The following is a 21,040-nucleotide window of genomic DNA, read 5'->3' as shown; positions in this document are numbered from 1 at the left end:
AGCCCACTGTTCTGAACCCAAAAACCCATTATCTCCTAAGTCCTAAACCTTAAACCCACATATAAAAGGCGCTTTTGTGCGGCACATTTCTTGTTGTTTCTTTCCCTTGGCCGAACCCTACTCTCTCTCTCGTTTCCTTGTTTGGCCGATTGCTTCCTTCATGGTTTCCTTTTACGGATGATGTTCGATGGCTCCGTTTCCATGTCGGTCTAATGCTTTTTTCCATGTTGAGAGACCGCATTTGTCCTTGTTGATCTTGGCCGATTTGTTGGTGATGTGTGTGCCCTATTTAGGGGGTTTTCGATCATCTGTTCTAGTAAGTTTTCTTTCTTGGCTTTGTGCTTTTGACCTTCTGTCTTTGTGACCGATCTACCTTTGTGGTGACTTACTTTGTGTGGCTTTGATCGTTTGGGTGAGAGAGAGCTTCAGTTGAGTTCGACCGAGAGGTATTGGGGTTATTTTGAGCTTTCGGTTTGAGGGCTTCGTTGTGGTTTGTGGTTCCTATTCATTGGCGTTATCAAAGTGGTGAACAGACTCACAGATCTGAGCCTTGAACGTTATTTAAACAGGGAGTTTTTATTTCGTGTTCACCTTCTTGTTGCTGTTATCGATACTTTGTGTATTGTTCTTTACATTCAATTAAATTTGATTTGATGTTATTGCATTAACCCCACTGGTTTGTAGAGATTTTTCGCAACATAAGATTTATTAAACTTCTGGAATAATTTTGATGTTAGATTTTATATTTTATTTTAGTGAGATTTATGTATATTTTATCTTTTATTTTTAGTAGGATTTGATTTATTTTTATAGTTTTAGCCTGAAAGGCATTAATAATGTAATCAGAAATTATTAATGTTGTTGAATTGAAATACAATTGATGAGAACTTCCCCTGCTGAGATAAATCTTTTCTCTAACTCCTCTTCTCCCCCTTCCCAAATTCTCCTCTTCTTCCCCCAGTTTTCTGCAAATCCTTGATGTACCATATCATCTATGAAGATATTTACGGAACCATAATTGAATGCTAAAACAGGGAAAGCACCATGCTGTGAGAAATACCTAAACAACTGACCATTTGCAATTTAGGGCAATAGAAAGAAACTGTATTAACAGACAAGAGGGAAAAGTTTAGGGGTCAACAATTGAAATGACGCAGCGTGTAGCACATGTAAAGAAAACACATAAAGAAACTTTTGAAACAATAAGTTTCAAGTAATTTTGAAAGAACAAACTTCGACGACCAAAGCTGAACTCCCAACTAAGGGCAAAAATCGAAATTCCTTGCTAGAAAAAATCGAACTGATTTACTAAAATTTATTAAATAATAAAATTGATTACAACTCTTATCTTTCAGGTATATTTATAGAGTTTGACTAATCCATCTAATATTTGTGAATAAAATTCAATTAAAATTAAAAAATAAATAAAATTCTAATCAAATATAAAGTTTCGCTATTATTTCGAGTTGTCTGATTTGGGTCAAGTCGGCCTTGAACCGGATCTTGATCGATGATAGCATCACGAAGCATTTGCACCACCAGGTTATCTTGTATCTTCAAGTTACCTCACAAACATATCAAAACTGACATTTTTTAAACCGCAACAACCCTTCATTTTGGCAACTTACTTTCCTAAAATTTCTTTCTATCTCCTTCACACAGGCAGTCATTGTCATAAAGTCATAGTACCATGTCTTTTCTCGCATGCCCAATGAAACATCCATCATAGCATTTGCTACCCATTTGTAACTTTTAACCAATACCATATATTTTCCTACTAGAATATTCATTAGCACATGTAAAACAATCTTACCATCTGGGAAAGAGAGCAGAAACAGCTTAAGCATAGACAAAAAGACATGATATATCTTCCCTTTAGGAAGGCTGCTCCAATAAAAAATCAATGTTAGAGGAGTTTATGGTCATCATGACCTTAAAATGGCAGTACATCTCTGCAACAATACCTTCCCCTTCCATTTCTTTATAGCAAAATCTTGTTAATGGCAGAATAAGCAAAGGCAGGCTCAGAGAGGAGCCCTTCCAATGGCGTGCAATTTTGTTCACTCTTTTTAACGGGGTGATCATCACCCTCACAATTTTTATGAAGGTGAAAAATAATAGAATGACAATTTTGTTCACCCCATATCATTTCGTTATTTTTTACCCTCACACAAATTATGAGGGTGATGGTCACCCCGTTAAAGAGGTGAACAAAATCGCACTCCTTCCAATGACTTAATACTAAAATTCATCAAATGACATGTTAGAAATAACATTCACACTAAACAGATATGCTACACTCGTATCTATTGATGGGTTTTAATGCAACAGATCTTAACCAATCTAGGTGATTCAATGTGATTTCGTGTATAAGTTATTAACTAGTCCAATTAATTTGACTTATGCCAGACTCAGATACTAGGAAAATTTGTGAATAAACGAGTAAGACTACCGGTCATTTACTAAACCACCAATATGGTATTAGTTAAAAGATGAAGTGAAGTCACACTCACCCAAACCCAAATCCAAAGATACTCATTCTTCTTTCAGTGAAGTTTTGCAGTCCACACATTAAATGGCCTCTAATTAACCACGAGCTCTCAAAACCTGAAAAATGTACAGGAGAATATAAACACTTGCGAATAAAAAAAAATATCATGGTTCCATGTCAACTTGGTAGATGCCAGGTACAGAATAGGCTTCTGATATCTTTTTGCTAAGTACGTACATATTAAATCTAACTGAACCGTACATGACCTACTTAGTCCTTAGCAGTGCCCCTTAATATACTCATGTCCATACGATGCTGTGAAATAACCATGTATGGGAAACATAACCCCCATATAGTTGAATAAAATGTGGGCATTTTGGGTTCTGGGGTCACATAATCATTGGCATGCCCCCAGCCAGTTGAATGCAGTTTAGGTTTCTTAAAAATACAAATAACCCTGCTCAATTATCCTTACAAGTCAAAACAATAATAGAACCAAGCAGGGGCAAATATCATATGATATCAAAGAATAATAACAAGTTGAAAACATGGTACTAGGTATGAACATGATATCAGTTTATCTCGCCAATGATTATCTTTAATTCCCCCTCGAAAATGTTCTAGAAGAGGCAGAAGACAATTGGGCAACCAGATTAATTAGCAGCCAACCTGATCTCCTGTTTCCATAACAAGACCTTGTCCCTAAACCATAGGGATCTTTTGCAATTTTATAATTATGACAAGGTATTAGCAAATAAAATTATGAGTACAAAAACAAAGAGTTTCTTACCTTTATATCTGACCAAGGAAACATTTAGGAGAATTGTTTGCCTTAAATCATTCCCATATATACGCTGTAGTTCACGAGTAGCAGCTAGGAATGATTCTGAAGAAGAGGAAAAGAATCGCATGGACAAACATATTGCATATCACAATTAAGGAAAATTTCTAGAAAGTGGAAAGTGGGGCTGTACCAAACCATATTAAACAACCATTGCCAAATAAGCAAAATAACAAAAATTACAAAATTACCTTTCCATAGACGGAAAGCTTTCTGGTTAATGGGTGACCCGGATAATTGTCTGAATAACTTCAAACAACAAATCTTGAGGCGTGTTCCTCAGTTCTTGAACTATTCCATAAATGGTCTTTCCATTCTCAAAGTATATGTGATTGTTTGGGTGTTTTGTTTTACAACAGGCATGGCGTTCAAACTCATATGCATTCATTGCCTAAAATTCCAATTGAACAGTAGTTATCAGAATAAAGGAATGAATACAAAATGAGAAATTTAATATCCAACTGACCTTAGAAAAGTTACACAAGTGACATCCACAAAGATAACCAGAACCTTTTATGATGCCACGAAGCTCCTTCTATCATGGATGGAGAAACCATGAGTCATCAAAGCATAAGCTCATCTGAAAGATGAATGCATATAAATTAAAGTTTACCTCACGTGACCATGCAATGTACTTCACAGGCACACCATCCTGCATACCAGTTGAAAGCAATTAGCTTCTAACATTTGAAGGGAAATTGTTTGAAATAACCTTTTTGGATGCTTTTTTATCCTCCTTAGAAACGGTTTCACTCATGGGGGAAGTTATCTTAGTGGCACTTACAATGGCATTCACATTTGATTCAACAAAACAATTTTCACTTAGTGCTTCTGGTTTTTGAGCTGAAGATTGATCCATTAACAAGTCATAACTGCATATAAGCCTCCCTGAAGAATTTATATCATCATCATCTTGTCCCCCAAAAGAAATGATATTACTGTTTCCCTTACCAAAAGAGTGACCTATTGACAAAGCACTGTTTTCAAGTTTGTCAAAAGTGTGGCCCATTGGTTTGGCATTGTCTTCTAGCTTGTTGTATAAGCTACCCAGGGATATAGAATTACTGTCACCTTTCCTATAGGTTTGACCCATGGATGGGAAAAGGTTGTCAGCCTTGCTGAGAGGCTCACAAATTGAGTCCTTGAAGGAATTGCCCATTGGTATATTATTGTCATCTTGCCTATTGAACGTCTCACCCATTGTTGAGATATTGCCATCACCCTTGCTGAAAGATTGACTCATTGATATGGCATTATTACTCCCCTTATGAACGTGACCCATTGATAAGGTGCTATCATCCCCTTTGACATATGATTGGCCCATTGATATAAAATTGTCATCTACTCTATTATAGGCATCGGCAATGGATATAATATTTGCATTCTCTCTTATTAAATGAAAGGCCCATTGATATGGAATTGTCATCTGTCTTGCCATAAGCATGAGGTGTTGACACAGTACCATTATCGCTATTATAGGCAAGTTCCATTGATACTGACATGAAATTCTCACAGTCCTTCACCTGGCTGACTTTAACTTTTCTAATTCCGCCATAACTAAGACCTGATCTAGGATCCGCAAATGTATGACACATCATGGACAAACCAAATGGAGAATCACTTCCAAATGAATCCTCAATGGCTTTTCTCCTCCACATGATCATTGTCTGTGCCAACTGATGGAATATTGCCATCATCAAAATTGCTGGCCCTAGCAGTTTCTGGGTCAAATAAACGTTCAGTTACTTGGCCAATGGTAGAGTTTAAACCAGAAGTATTTCCCCAAGGAGAAATAGAAACATTTGAATTTAGAAATCCAGAGAATGAAGTGCGGCTTGGAACTTCAACAGCTTGTTTCTTGTTTGGAAATAGCTCAGTCTCATTTCCATCCATAAACCACTGATGAGAACGCTTCGGCTCAATTCCATGTTACTTCCAGCACAGTTTTCGTAGCAAATCTGTTTTTAGTTTTAAAACTCACAACAACAGCTTTCTAAAACTTTAAGAGGACAAATCTTCTTATATAAAATTTATCTTACATTTTATACATATAATTTTTTGTCAAGAATATATTTAAAGCATCAGCCTTCCTAGTTTACAAAAGTATTAACTATCTTATTCAAAGATTATTTAAAATCAAGAATTATTTTTTTTTGAAAAACCTAATTTACCCCCCTCTTGGGTGTCTATTAGTTATTACAATGATAATATCTTTAGAGAACAAAAACTATCAGATCAACATTACATGAACTAACAAAAAAAGACACAAAATCTTATGTAACTAAAATAGGAAATATCTTCACCTGTTTTACATTTTCTGAAATGGAAGTGATAAGACAAAAATACAAGAGTGAGTGTTCTCGAGTGAAATGTGTTTCTCATGATAGTGTTCGGATGTCTAAACGTACCTCTTCAGATGTCTATAAGCTATTTGGAGGTCTGAATAATTTTGGTAAGTCTGAACAAGCTTCAGGAATGAGAGCATTTACGAGACATTCTTCGGACATCTTTATCCTTTGGTTCAGACATTTGTATAAACCCTTGATGATTAAGATATATATATTTTAGACGTACTTCAGATGTCTGTAGCTTTGGTTTCAAATGTCTGTATAAAGGTCTAGATGAGGTTGACTTTTTGGGTTTGGTTCAGACGTTTGTTCTTACAATTTTAAATTTCTGTATAATCATCAAACATCTAAATGTTATAACTAAAATGTAATCGCACGTCTCCCGGAGCCTTTTTATGCACAAAGAGGATCCGTAAGAGAGTTATTACTTAAATGATATCGAACAATAACACAAACTAAAGCTCACACCCAATCCTTTTAGAAACCATAAATCTTTATCATAAAATATTAAGTAATCATCCTTACATAATCACTCACAACATGAGCCCATCTGGCTTCATAGAATACACTCATCTCAACAAATAAAACATTACTCTAACACAAGCACAACGATGCCCAGGACCTAGTCTCAAGAGGACTCTGCACTTGCTATCCTGACTCGACGATCGAGACTCAATTCTACCGGATGCACTTGCGATCTCAGGATATTCTTACCTGGAATGATGGAAAGCAAACGTGAGTTGCGAGACTCAGCAAGCTCATGAAAGAAAGGCTGTGGGATATAGACAAAACTCTTTTCCTAACACCCTATGCAATTCATGTCAATGCAACATCATACCATGTCATGCTCAATACCTGCCTTATTTCTAGATACGTAAACATATAATGAACTTTACATAAACGGTCATTGGGGCTCACATCAACACACATTGGCACCCAAGTCCCGCATACAAACCTGTTACAGTCTAACATAGGCCACCATATCATCATCCATAAAAACCCACATTTTCCTGACCTTTGTCAGCTTTTTCTGACATTCATAACATGTGTTAACATGAAACCAATCAATCTTAAGTTCAGAACTCGCATTCCCCGGCTAATCTACCGGGTTCGTGCCTCGTATTCCACCCATAACATAGCCTTGCACTTCCCAGCTAATCTACTGGGCCTTCCATCGGGCTTCCCCCGAGCTAATTTCTATTGTCTTCTCTCGAGCTTACATCCTCACCATGCAATGCAACAAATAGGAAATGCAATGGTTTATGTAGCATAAACGTGATGACAAGGATCCCATAAACCAAACATCAGGCCATGCTACACCCACATAAGAATACACACATGCAAAATGCTCTAAATGCACCGGCTCACCTGAAGAACTCAAGCTAGCTTTTAGACTAATCGGGTCATGCAGATGATCGCACATCCCATCACACACAAAGTATGTCCCCAAGTGAATGCAACCCAGTCTCTATGTAGCACACACATCATGATATGCACAAGCCAAGGCAGGAATCTGGCAATACTAGCTCTTTTGGCCCATCTAGCGCTTATCGTAACAGCCGACAATTGGCGCCCATACATCCAACCATCAATTGCCACGAGCAACGATCGACAGTCAGTAGCTTTATACCCCATACCCTTAAGACACACGTAGACACTATTAAACTCAGTCACATAAACATAAAAATATCATCCTCATTCTCATCTCCTATCATGTTATTGAACCATTCACTTTTCTTATTAAATCCATTCTCATAATCCCAGAAAACCATCTCCACATTCATGACAATCTATTAACATAATCCCATAATCTTGACTATAGCCACTTTCTAAAAACCTAGCCCCAACGGGTTCGGCATCATTCTTAAGGAAAGCGGAGCGATATGAAGCTCCATGACGGTCGAAATGAAAGACACCAAGATGACATTGCTTAGCTCATTCCATTAATCATTAATAAAATATAAGTCATATGGTGGTTACCACGCGAATTATTATTATTAATGCGTGGAACCGAATCACGGTGAGGGATGGAATAAAATATGAAAAATCACAGAGACTTTTACGGGAAATAAAGAGCATGAGGAAAGGGTTAGGAGCTTGCCTGTAATCGACCATTTCCTGCCTCTTTTATGCTCCTGTTATGAAGTAAAACATTCTATAAGAAGTAATAAAATGATAGCACAATTTAATTAAATCTAATCGCATAAAATTTATAATTTAATCGTATAAAATCCATGATTTAAACATATAACACTTATATTAATTTTACCCACTTATCTGAATATTTTAAACACCGATTAATCTCCAAAATTCCATAATTTTTTCCCCCATTTCCTTCTCTTTTCCTTCCATTTCCGTTGCTGAAGTTGAGCCCTCTTCTCCCTCCCTTATTTCTCTTTTTTTCCTTCTCTGTTTGGGCTCCAAAATGGCCAAAATTGGCCTTATATACGTAGCAAAATGGCTACCTGAAGCACAAGCAAAATGGGCGGCCTAGAGGCCGCCACGTGGTGCGCCTGCAACCACGTAAGGCTGCCACCACCCCAGCCCGAAACGACGTCATTTCGGGCTGGCCTTGCTGATTAAAATCAGCATTGTCTTCCAGCGCGCGCGGCCTCCCACAGATTCTAACTCGCGACCCCAGCCATCACCTCGCGCACGCGTGCCGCCCGCTCTAGTCGCATCTTCATTAAATATACGGGCCCCATTAAATTTAAACCAACCCCTATGTCCCTTTCCAAATTCACACCACAACCCCTAATTTTTCAAAAATCTACACTTACACTCCTTTTACTAATTGCATTGTTATTCCCAAAAATTTTGAAAATTCCAATCACCTCAATTTAATAATTCCATAAATATTTCAAAGTAAGATAATTAATAATTAATTACCTATTTCCTCATAATAATATAAATAAAGATTTTCTCTTAAATCAGTAAATATTTCTTAATGACTTCAAATACCAAAATTAATAATTATTATTTATCTTCCAAATTTCAGGATATTACATAAAAAGTCAAAATTGATGCTTAGCTTTGTCATGATTTTGATGATGAAAAATAATTATATTTTAATGATAATTTTTTTTTGTAAATGATTATTAACTTGATACTTCTAAATCCTTTTATATGTTCTATTAGCACTAAAATAAAAATCAATTTCATCATGCAATTCAATACCAAAAATCTTATTCTCAAATATCTTGATGGCATTTGAAAAATTAAAGTTCATGTGTTAAAAGAATTTGTTTAAAAATGGTGTATGAAAAATGGTTTTGAAAAGTTTGAAAAATTGGAGGATAGCTTTCAAGAGCAAGGCAAACTGTCGATGGGGATTGGTCGACCAATTTGTACCAAGCTATCAACCAACTTCTATAGTCAGTCGATCCGTTCAAATGTTGCTCTCGACTTTGTGTTGTCGACCATCTCTGCATTAAAACTAGTCGATCGTTTTGGTTACTTGTCGATCGTTTGAAGCTTCTTGTTAACCATTTCTTTTGTTTTTAATCTAACCAATTGACCGTTTCTTAGACCCTATCTACCATTTTTATAGCGGGTCTCTCTAACAACTAATTTTGCAGGCTCCAACAGTCACAAACAATTAGTTTTGTTTCAAACTTTTGTGTAGCCTACAAATATAGCCAAATGAAGAACTTAAGAAGACTAATGAATGAGAATAAAATGAAGTGAATTTACAATTTATTTTTATACTTCTCAATTGTACTTGTGCTTTCATAATTTTCTTTTAAAGGCTTTTATCTTCATTTGTATAATTTTGTTCAAATCTTGTATTTTTTTAGGAGATCTTGTAACTAAGAGTATTCACTCTCAAATCCTCTTATATTGTAATCTCATTGTATATTCCTAACGAGTAAGCTAGAAGGCCTATCGAGTTTTGGTAGGAACATTAATAAATTTAAAAATCTTTAGTGAGAAATTAAGAGAGTGGATAAGACTTGATTAAGTCGAACCACTATAAATTTTTGTGTCTCTCTTATATTTTATTTTAATTGTATTTCATTTTTTTCATACATTGTTTCAAAACCTCCTAAAAGTTTTTTTTTTTTTTAATTTCTCCATTTCCCAATTCACTCTCCTCGTGAGTGCGTGGTGTCATACATTGTGCCAAAACTATTCAAAACACAAATCAAAATCAAAATACTCAAGATCAACATCTTCTATGTTGATGCAGAACAATGATTCAACTATATGTAACTAAAAAAAAAAAATAAAGGAATCAAAGAAAATAAAGGAAGAACACAGCGATATAAAGTGATTTGGGAATTTCCCTACATCCAGGGGCAAGATATTTGCGCTAGCTTTTATATTTGATGCCAAAAAATACAAAAAAGAATGAATTACAATCTCTCGAATTCCACCTTTATTCATAGAAAAAATGGGATAACAATAAACATTTCAAGATAAAGATGAAGAATTTTAAGTCGGTCAATTAGATTATCATCCAATTTTATCATATTTTAATCACAAATCATGATTATCTCAATCACATTTTAATTATTTTTATTTGAATACAAGTTTGTCATGATTATTTTTGTGATTATCTTAATCACAATTTGACCATTACTATTTTTAAGAGAATAAACGATAATTATTTTTATCATATCTTAACCACTATTATTTTTTAAAAAGAGTTAAACCTATTTTAAAATTATAAAATAAAGATGGTTTCATTTTTTCTTTTTTTTTTCTTTATTCTGTGGTGGTCTGATTTTATTTTTGATATGCTTCTATTTTATTGTTATTGCATGCTTTGTTCTTACTTTTGAGGTGCTTACACTTTGGTCATTATAATATTATATAATTTATGGGTAATGCTATAACCATTGCCTTTAGACAATGGTTAAAAAGAATTAAATTTATTTATTTTTTTAAATAATGTGTATTTTTATAGGTTTAAACATTTTTTATTAATTGATTTTGTTATAATAAATGCATTTATTTCATCATAAACCAATAAAAATATTTACACTTAAAAACAAAATATAATAAAATGAGTCTTTAAAAGCAAGTGTAATTAAGATTTCTTTAACCTTACCCATAATTTATTAATAGTATAAATATTATTAATTATAAATAACATTTTGAAATATATGTAGACCCTATTATATTCACACATCAATATATAACGTTTGAAAATATAACATAGTAATATATGCATTATTATATTATGTTTAGACTGTACTATAATTAATTGTTTTTAAATCTTGTGAGTTTTATCATATTAAGTGTCAAGTTAAAGAAAATCATTTCAAAATCTTATAGGTTTTAAGTGCAATAAGTGTAAAGTTAAAGGAATAAAAACCCTCAAAAATGTATTGAATGCCTTTTAAAAAAAAAAAAAAAACAAAAGGCAACCAAAGAATTTGATCATTTTGGTTGGGGGGAAAATGAAAGTGAATCCAGTCGACCTGCTATTATGGCTGTATCATTCTTTTTATTATTTAGGTTAAAATTATTTATTAAACTTATTTAAAATTTATAATTTGAGATCTTTAACTTTCTTGTAATTTTATTTTTTATCAAAAATTATTTTTGATATTATTTTTCAGAAAAACAAGGTGGATTTTAGATACCCAAAAGTAAATCACCATAATGCTCAATTATTCTTAAACAATTATATATAATTATTATTACAAATCAATTAAAGTAAAAATACTAAACTTGTCCTTAAGTGAAGGAAAAGAGTGCTAATTGATGATTTGAGAGAAAAAGTTAGAAAAGAGAAAAAAAATGTAACAACTAACCCAAATTTATGTTTGATATTAAAAAAATGTAAAAAATGTAATTTATGTTTGAAAAAAAGTATAAAAACCAATCAATCCATGATCTATGTGATATTTTATTCATCTTTGAATTACAAAATCAAGTTAGTCTATAATTTATGTTTGAATCTTGGAAGAAAGGTAATCTTCAAATAATTAATTTTTTTTTATTAAATTTCAATAAATAATTATGATTTTTATTTCATATATTTTTTTTCAATAAATACAATGACTGGATTTTCAAAAACTATATTTGTGATTCTAATAGTAAAAGTAGAGTTGACCCAATAGAGTTGGGGCCCTAGGTGAAAAAATTTGTTGAGGCCTTCAAGTAGAGGTGTTAAAAAAAATCGGTGCACCGCGAAAACTGGTCAAACCAAATCAAACCAAACCGAACTGGTCGATTTTTTTTTTTTTTTTGCTGTTCAAAACGGTTTCGTGGTTGTACAAACCGCACGGTTTGCAGTTTAAACCGAATCGCCCAGAAAATATATAAAAAATATATTATTATAAAAATCACCCCAACAACACCTAGATCCCTTATTATTATAAAAATCACCCTATATTTTTATAAAAATATATAACAAGTTTATAATAATATATAACCATTATAATTACCAATAGATTATAATAGTTTATAATAATATATAATTATTCTATCTAATATTTGTATAATATATTATATATTGTCAATAATTATTTTCAAACCGTGGTAGATCGCACCAAACTAGACCGCGGTATGGTTTGATCGGAAAACCGCATTAGCGGTTTGGCTTGCTGAAAATGGTTCAGATCGGCCAAACCGCACCGTGCACACCCTTACCTTCAAATATTATTTTTTTTATAAAAAAATAAATAATACATTTTTTACATAAATATTATATTATTTTATTAAATAAAAAATATTAAAATTCAATCAACTACAAAATATAATAATCTCTTAACGATAATAAATTTTTAACTAAAATATAATGTCTTAGAGATAAAAAAAAAAAGAGTCAACTTACATAATAAATAAAGTAAAACAAAATTAATTTTTCTTAAAACTTTAAAAAGATCAGTGCGAATAAAAAACTATATATTTATAATTTTTTTTATAAAAGAAAACAAAACAAAAAATTAATGTAAGAAAATGTTTACATTCACGAAGGGAAGTTAAAATTTTTTATAATATTTTGCATTTAATTTTTTAAATAAAATATTTATTATTAAAAAAATAAATATATATATACATATATATTACAAATTTTGGAGGCCTTATACGAATAATGACTTTAGAGTTGGGCTGGCCCTGATTAAAAGATGAAAATTACTTTGTTTCTTGGCAACAATCATGGCCAAAATTTGTTATAAATTGCTTAAAACCTATGATGTCTGACGACTTCGCGGGAGTGCCATTTTTGTATTTTCAAAATGCCAGAAACATTTCTAGACTACTTTTGCAATTTCAAAAACTTTTTATGATTGTTTTGTAGTATTGAAAAAATATTGAAAATACATTTATGATTTGGAAATGTATTATCATTCATGAATAGCGATGAAATATTTTCCATCTCAAATTCAAAAATTTTTATTTTCTAGAATTTGTTTCTAGATTATATTTTAACGCATTATAAGATTTATGTTTATTTTTAAATTAAATAAATATTTTTTATATTAAAAATTATATTTATAAAAATATCCCTATATTTTTTTTTTACATATTTCTATCATATTTTCGTTTCTTACATTTTTTAAAAAATAATATTTTTCTATTTTCATTTTATATCATATTCATTTTCTATTTCTTTTTCCGTGCAACATACCTTAAAACTATTAATTGTACTTTTAGTAGTTATAGTATTTAAAAGTTAATTTTTATTTCCATTTAAGTATTATCTATTGTTTTTATTATTTTCTCAAATCTTTTTAAAATTTTTGAAAGAAAAACTAACAATCAAGTAATGTTATTTTCTATTTGTATTTTTAAAATAGTAAAATTGAAAACGAAAATAGAGCAAATGAGCTCTAAGAAAGAACACAAACAAATAACATAATTTTTATGCATTTACATATATTTATCACTTTTTCATCTATTTTTTTTTTCAAATAATCAATTAGGGTGTGTTTGATTGCATATTTTTCTATGAAAAATGGCCAATTTTCACCCAAATTCTAGCTTTAGAGTTAGTTTTCCCTATTTAAGAAGCAATAAGTAAATTTTAATTTTAAAAAATGTGCATTTATTGTATCTTGTTTTAGTATCAAAATAATCTGATTTATTAAGTAGATGTTTCAAGGGAGATTTGGAAAAATAGAACTTTCGTCGAGAGAATAATGAAAAATATGACATTTTGCAAAATTAGGACTTTTGGAATAGATAAGGACAAAAATATCCTTGTCCCTTTCTTCCTCTTCAATTCGTCATTTTCTTCCATTTTTAATCCTTATTCCTTCACACTACCACCATTCATCATCACATACGATGGACGGCATCATCAGAGTCAGCTTTTCCTAGAGACATGGAAGGCTACGAAACCCAAACAACTTCCATCATTGTTGGATTTTTGGTCCAAAACGCGAACTTTTACGTAGATGAGATGCTCGTTGTTGTTAATATCTTTGGTCCATACATAACACTTAAAGTGGAGTATCCCATAAAAGTGAAGAACAAAATGCAAAAAATTAATGTTACTTTGTATGTTTCATTTACTTTGAAACAGAAATCATTTCATGTTTATGTGCAATTTTTATCACTATTGATATATATTTAATCAACCGATATCTATAACAGATATCTACAACCAATATCTTTGGATAATCGTATTTTACGACAGATATCTACAATCGATATCTTTGAAACGATATCTTTAAACATCTTTACACCAATATTTTTGAACTGATATTTATCAACAATCGAGATCTTTGTACTGATATCTTTGAACCAATATCTATCAATAATCGATATCTTTGCACCGATATCTACAACAGATATCTACAACCGATATCTGAAATTGATATCTTTGGACAACCTTTATGCTTGTTTGATGGAGAACTTGCAGAAGGTGAAGAAATAAAAAAAAAATAGAATAGAATAGTAGCTTTGGCGAAAAAAGCAAGACATACAGACGCTGTGTGGCGAACTTTGAATTTTCTTTTAGGAAATTAATTAGCGAGGAAGAAGAAGCAACATTGTATATAATTGTTTATGATTAATTAGGGGCATTAAAGTCATTTTCTAACATTTAAATTAAGTTTATTTTTTGGTAAAAAAAATGTCAAAGGGTGTTGTTGGTCAAAAATAAAACTATAAAGAAATGAGTAATGTTATTATCTCTAGTAAAGATGAACAATGGTGATGTGATAACTCATATATATGGAAGTGTTTAATTGACATTACACATCTATTTAAAGAATATCAAAAATAAAATCTATTGACCACTCTTTCATTTTCTCTAGACAAACACTTCCATATAGACTATCATATAAGTGTTGTTCATCTCTATGGGAGATGAATATCATTACTTTAAAGAAATTTACACCAAATTATAATTTTTGAGGAGCTTTATGAATTTTAACATATTATTTATGAGTAATGACATTGGGTGCAATGAATACCTTTTATTTTAAAATAATGTACATCTATTTTTATTTTTTTTAACTAAAAATATTTTTATTGATTGATAATTGAACAATGATTATTTTATTTATGGAAATTTCTTAAAGCATGGATGCAGTTTAGTTTTGTTTTATTTTATTTTATTTTTAACCCTCAAACACTTATTGATTTGATATTATATAAAGGATAATGCTAATAAAGTATGATAAATGTTTCTTATTTTTAAATAAAATATATTTATTGTATCTTATTTTAGATTAAAAAATACTTTTATTGATTAATGATAAATGTATCATGTTTTATAATATTTTATTAACAAATAAAAATTATTTTAAAACTAAAAACAAAGTTTAGCAATAGCCTAATTAAAAATAAAATATATTGAGTACAGTCATATGTCGCATTCTTATTAGAAGAGATGCTAAGAAAATGAGATAATGACACATGGTATCATTAACCTCCTCTAATGAGGAGGCACCACATAATAAATGATACTGTTATCAATCATAACTCATAACATTAGTCATTCTAAAAACATAATAACGATTAGCATTACCTATAAATAAATCACGTTTTAAAACATTTTATAGTTAGTTTTTTTTATTAAAAGTTAAGATATAATAAATACTGGACCATACTAGCCCAAATCAAGCCTAACCCAATCTTGGCCCCATACTAGTTTGTAGCAGTCATCATTTCACTGCATGCTGGGTACTCTCACGCCCACTCCAGATCCTATCCTCATTAATGACAGATCTCATCCACATTTAATGAGGGTCCTGTTGACACCATGCCACTGTCAGAGAGCCCTATCAACGCTGAATATCCAATTTCATCACCCTGCAACGCCTGATGCAAGCATTCACATAGGAGGACCTTTCCTCATTCTATATAAGCCAACTTTATCAAGAACCAATGTATGTTCTTTTCTATTTTACTGATACTCTGTCAATTTAATCTTTTACTTACTTGAGCGTCGGAGTGTTTGCAGGTGCCAGCTACCCCCCGTTGTGCTAATCGCTGGAGTCCGTTTCCTACCGCTACAAGCTCACGTCCGACCATCTCTTTGGTCCGGAAGAAACATTTAGCGCCCACCGTGGGGCTCGATGAAACTTATGTTGGAAGTGAGTGTGTGTGTGTGTGTGGCTTTCCTATCAAGCTTTATTTTCCTTCCTTTAGAAGCTTGGTGACTTTCCTTCCAAGTCTTGCTTTTCTTCCCCTAGAAGCTTGGTGACTTTCCTACCAAGTTCTTCTTTACTTGGTCTCCAAGTTCTAGTCTTACTTGGTCTCCAAGTTCAAGCTTTTCTTGGTTCCCAAGTTCATCAAGCCTATATATATTTCCTAAGCTCCCTAAGCTTGATAGAAGTTTTGAAGAGACTTGATTTTCTTTGAGTTTTAAGACTTGTTTTCTTTGAGTTTTGGAAGAGTTTGATTTTCTCGAGTTTTACATCATTGAGAGCAAGCCCGTCCTGAGTTCTGCTAGCTCCGGTCGTTCGTGGCTGCCGTTCACCGGAGAGGTCGTTTCATCCTGCTGAGACAGTCGCCGTAGTCTGCTTGCCGCCGGTGCAGGGCGCTAACTGTCTTCAGGACAGCGCAAAGCGTGACTCGACCTACTTCTGTTCTTGCCTCTTCCACGATCCAGAAGTTTGTTCCTGATTCCTTGTCGTTCCAGCTGGGAGCAGTGCTGTTCAACCATCTTCTCTGATTTGCTGTTTTAGTCTGGTAACCTCTGTTGTTGTTCATTTAATTATAAGCTCTTGTTACCATAAATATCAGCTGTTATAATAGTGGTCAAGTATATAGTATATGTTTCTTGTATCGTAGCCGGTTAGAACTACTTTCTTGTATCAAGCAAGTTATTTTTGTATTACGTACGCATCTATACTCTCTGTATCCCTAACATTCTGAAGACAGTTAGTAAGAGAGTCTAGGAAATATGGATGCCCTTATTCCTGCTGATGGTTCCGGTGCTGCTGTTGCTGGTGTTGCCTCGGGTTCAAACCCGCCCCCTGTTGTTGCCTCGGGTTTTCGCCCACCCATTGCCGTTGTTTCTGCAACAGCTTCTATGCAAGGGCTCGGTTCAACCGTGGCCAAGCCAACCCCACATGTGGAAAAGCCACCACCATTTAATGGTGAAGATTTTAAAAGGTGGCAACAGAAGATGTTATTCTATCTGACCACACTGAATCTAGCCCACATCCTCAAAGAGGATTGCCCCGTTGTCTCGGAGGAGAATATGACAACAGAGACTGTGGCTGCGAGGGAGGCATGGATGCACTCAGATTTTCTCTGTAAAAATTATATTCTGAGTGGCTTGGTCGACCCGCTGTATAATGTTTACTGCACAACATATGCTACTTCCAAGCAATTGTGGGAGGTCTTGGAGAAGAAATATAAGCTTGAGGATGCTGGCACCAAGAAATTTCTAGTGGGCAAGTTCTTAGATTACAAGATGGTTGATACAAAATTGGTAGTCAACCAGATGGAGGAACTGCAAATCATCATTAGTGATTTGCATAGCGAGGGATTGGTCATCAATGAGCCATTCCAAGTTGCTGCTGTGATTGAGAAGCTGCCACCTTCATGGAAGGATTTCAAAAACTATCTCAAGCACAAGCGCAAGGAGCTGTCTATGGAAGATCTGGCTCTTCGTCTTCGTATTGAAGAAGACAATCGCAAAGGAGATAAAGTCTCAGACAGATTTGAAGCTAAGGCTCACTTAGCTGAGGCTCTCAAATCTCAGCCTAAGAAGCAGCAAGGTAAGAGAGTAAGCGGATCGCTGGGTCCGAAGAAGTCTATTACCAACAAACGCATTCAAGGCACCTGTTGGGTGTGCGGTAAGACAGGCCATAGGGCTATGGATTGCAGACACAAGAAGGGTCAAAGCTCTGGTAGCAACCAGCGCAAGTCTAAGCCTTCTTATGCCAATATGGTGGAAGATGATGAGCTCGTTGCAGTCATCACTGAAGTTTGCATGATTGATAACGCCAAAGGCTGGTGGATCGATACAGGTGCTTCAAGGCACATTTGCAAGGATAGATCCTTGTTCTCAACTTATGAGAAAATGGATGGCACCGAAAAAGTGTACATGGGAAATGCCGCAGCCTCGACTGTGGAAGGCAAAGGCAAGGTACTGCTAAAGTGGACATCTGGGAAGATCCTGACCCTCACAGATGTATGGCATGTGCCTGAGATTCGAAAAAATCTGGTTTCTGGAACACTATTGAACAAAAATGGGTTTAAACTCGTTTTTGAATCTGATAAATTTACTCTTACCAAGGGGGGAATGTATGTGGGTCGAGGATATCTAGATAATGGCATGTTCAAGTTGAATGTACAGGCCCAAGTGCCTAAGAAGATTAATAAGAATGACTCTTCTACTTATATTGTTGAGTCGTGTGATGTTTGGCATTCAAGATTAGGACATGTCAATTATCGTTCCCTCCAAAGAATGGTTAATCTAGGGTTATTACCTAGTTTTAACATTGATAAGGGACACAAATGCGAAATTTGTGTTGAATCAAAGTTTACAAGAAAGCCGTTTCCATCTGTGGAAAGGAATAGTGAATTACTCGACCTAATTCACAGTGATGTTTGTGACATGAAAAGTACTCCCACTAGAGGTGGAAAGAATTATTTTGTCACATTTATTGACGACTGCAGTAAATATTGCTATGTATATTTACTACGCAGTAAAGATGAGACCTTTGATGTTTTTAAAACATTTAAGGCAGAAGTTGAAAATCAACTGGGAAAGAAAATTAAGGTGCTCAGATCAGATAGGGGTGGTGAGTATGAATCATCGGCTCTATCTGAGTTTTGTGAATCTCATGGTATAATCCATCAGACGACAGCACCTTATACACCACAACAAAATGGTGTAGCTGAAAGGAAGAACCGAACCTTGAAGGACATGATAAATTGCATGTTAAATAGTTCGGGTTTACCCCATAATTTGTGGGGGGAAGCGTTACTTACTGCAAACTTTATATTAAATAGAATTCCACATAAAAAGTCTGGTAAGTCGCCTTATGAAGTGTGGAATAGTAGACAACCCTCTTACAAAATCCTGAAAGTGTGGGGGTGTTTGGCCAAGGTGCAGGTTCCTTTACCTAAGAGAACTAAACTTGGTCCAAAAACTATTGATTGTGTCTTTATAGGCTATGCCTCGCATAGTGCTGCCTATAGGTTCCTGGTAACAAAGTCAGAAATTCCTGACATTAATGTTAATACTGTTCTGGAATCTATAGAAGTGGAGTTCTTTGAGAACATTTTCCCTTTTAAAGGAGATAAACCCTGTGCAAGTGGTTCCAAGAGAACTCGTGAAGCAAGTTCTTCAAAAGGCCAAGATGGGCAGAAAATTGACATCAAGCCTCAAAGAAGCAAAAGGGCAAGGAAGGCCTCTTCCTTTGGCCCAGATTTCCTAACCTTTGTGTTAGAAGATGAGCCGCAAACATATGGTGATGCAATGTCATCTCCTGATTCTCCTTATTGGAAAGAGGCTATTAATAGTGAAATGGATTCCATCTTGCAAAACAATACTTGGGTATTGGTCAATTTGCCACCTGGGTGTAAACCAGTTGGGTGCAGATGGATTTTCAGGAAGAAATTAAAGGCTGATGGTACTATTGATAAGTACAAAGCTCGGCTGGTAGCTAAAGGCTATCGTCAAAAAGAAGGACAAGACTTCTTTGACACGTATTCTCCAGTGACGAGAATCACGTCTATCAGGATGCTGATAGCTATTGCAGCATTATATAATTTGGAGATACATCAAATGGATGTAAAAACAGCATTCCTGAATGGAGATTTAGAAGAAGAAGTCTATATGGAACAACCTGAAGGGTTTGTTGTAAAGGGACATGAAATGAAAGTTTGTAAACTAGTAAAGTCTCTTTACGGGTTGAAACAAGCGCCTAAACAATGGCATGAGAAGTTTGATCACACAATATTATCAAATGGGTTTAAAATAAATGAGTGTGATAAATGTGTTTATGTGAAAATCATAAACCAAGAATGTGTCATTGTGTGCCTGTATGTGGATGACATGTTAATAATGGGCACGAATCGAAGTGTCATACAGTCCACAAAACAAATGTTGAACTCGCACTTTGACATGAAAGATCTTGGTCTTGCTGATGTCATTCTTGGAATTCGAATAATAAGGAATTCCGAAGGGTATGCTCTTTCTCAATCGCATTACATAGAGAAAGTGTTGAGAAGATTTGGTCACTTCGAGAGTAAGCCAGCAGTTACTCCGTTTGATCCAAATTCAAAGTTGAAGAAAAACCATGATGAAGGTGTATCTTCTCTGGAATATGGCAGAATTATTGGGAGTCTGATGTACATCATGAATTGTACTAGACCTGATATCGCCTACTCCGTAGGCAGACTAGCGAGATACACGAACAATCCTGGGCATGACCATTGGGGTGCATTGGTCAGGGTACTTAGGTACTTGAAGTACACCCTGGACTATGGATTGCAATATACAAAATATCCACATGTACTAGAAGGATTTAGTGATGCTAATTGGATCTCCGATAGCTTAGAGACTAAATCAACCAGTGGGTATATGTTCACCCTAGGTGGTGCTGCTGTGTCGTGGAAGTCTTCAAAGCAGACGTGTATAGCACGGTCAACCATGGAGTCAGAGTTTATAGCTCTAGACAAAGCAGGCGAAGAAGCTGAGTGGCTTCGCCATTTCCTCGAAGACGTTCCATTATGGCCAAAGCCTGTTAACGCCATTTGCATATATTGTGACAACTTAGCTACCTCAATGAGGGCTAAGAACAGTGTCTACAATGGAAAGTCAAGACACATTAGGCGCAGGCATAACACTGTCAGAGAGTTGCTCACAAATGGAATAATTTCCATTGATTATGTAAAATCGAAAGAAAATCTAGCTGATCCTTTGACGAAATGAGTGACTCGTGAGCAAGTCAAATTTACATCGAAGGGAATGGGGTTAAAGCCTTTTAA

The 21,040-nt window shown here is 34.1% G+C and overlaps 1 protein-coding gene and 1 pseudogene across 1 annotated transcript in view; both read right to left on the bottom strand.

Annotated features, from left to right (window-relative positions):
* Positions 1–914: 914 nt before the first annotated feature.
* Positions 915–5,026, bottom strand: LOC127788019 (uncharacterized; annotated as a pseudogene).
* The window catches only part of LOC127788406 (uncharacterized), a 47,288-nt gene continuing 28,809 nt past the window's right edge, over positions 2,562–21,040 (bottom strand). Inside the window, exon 7 of the mRNA XM_052316621.1 lies at positions 2,562–2,607. The gene's annotated coding sequence lies outside the window, so the exon portion shown is untranslated. The remainder of the gene's footprint in view (positions 2,608–21,040) is intronic.

Source organism: Diospyros lotus, chromosome 13 (genome assembly GCF_014633365.1).
Source record: "Diospyros lotus cultivar Yz01 chromosome 13, ASM1463336v1, whole genome shotgun sequence".
In the NCBI taxonomy this organism is placed as follows: domain Eukaryota; kingdom Viridiplantae; phylum Streptophyta; class Magnoliopsida; order Ericales; family Ebenaceae; genus Diospyros; species Diospyros lotus.
This window is presented reverse-complemented; position numbering and strand designations above follow the sequence as displayed.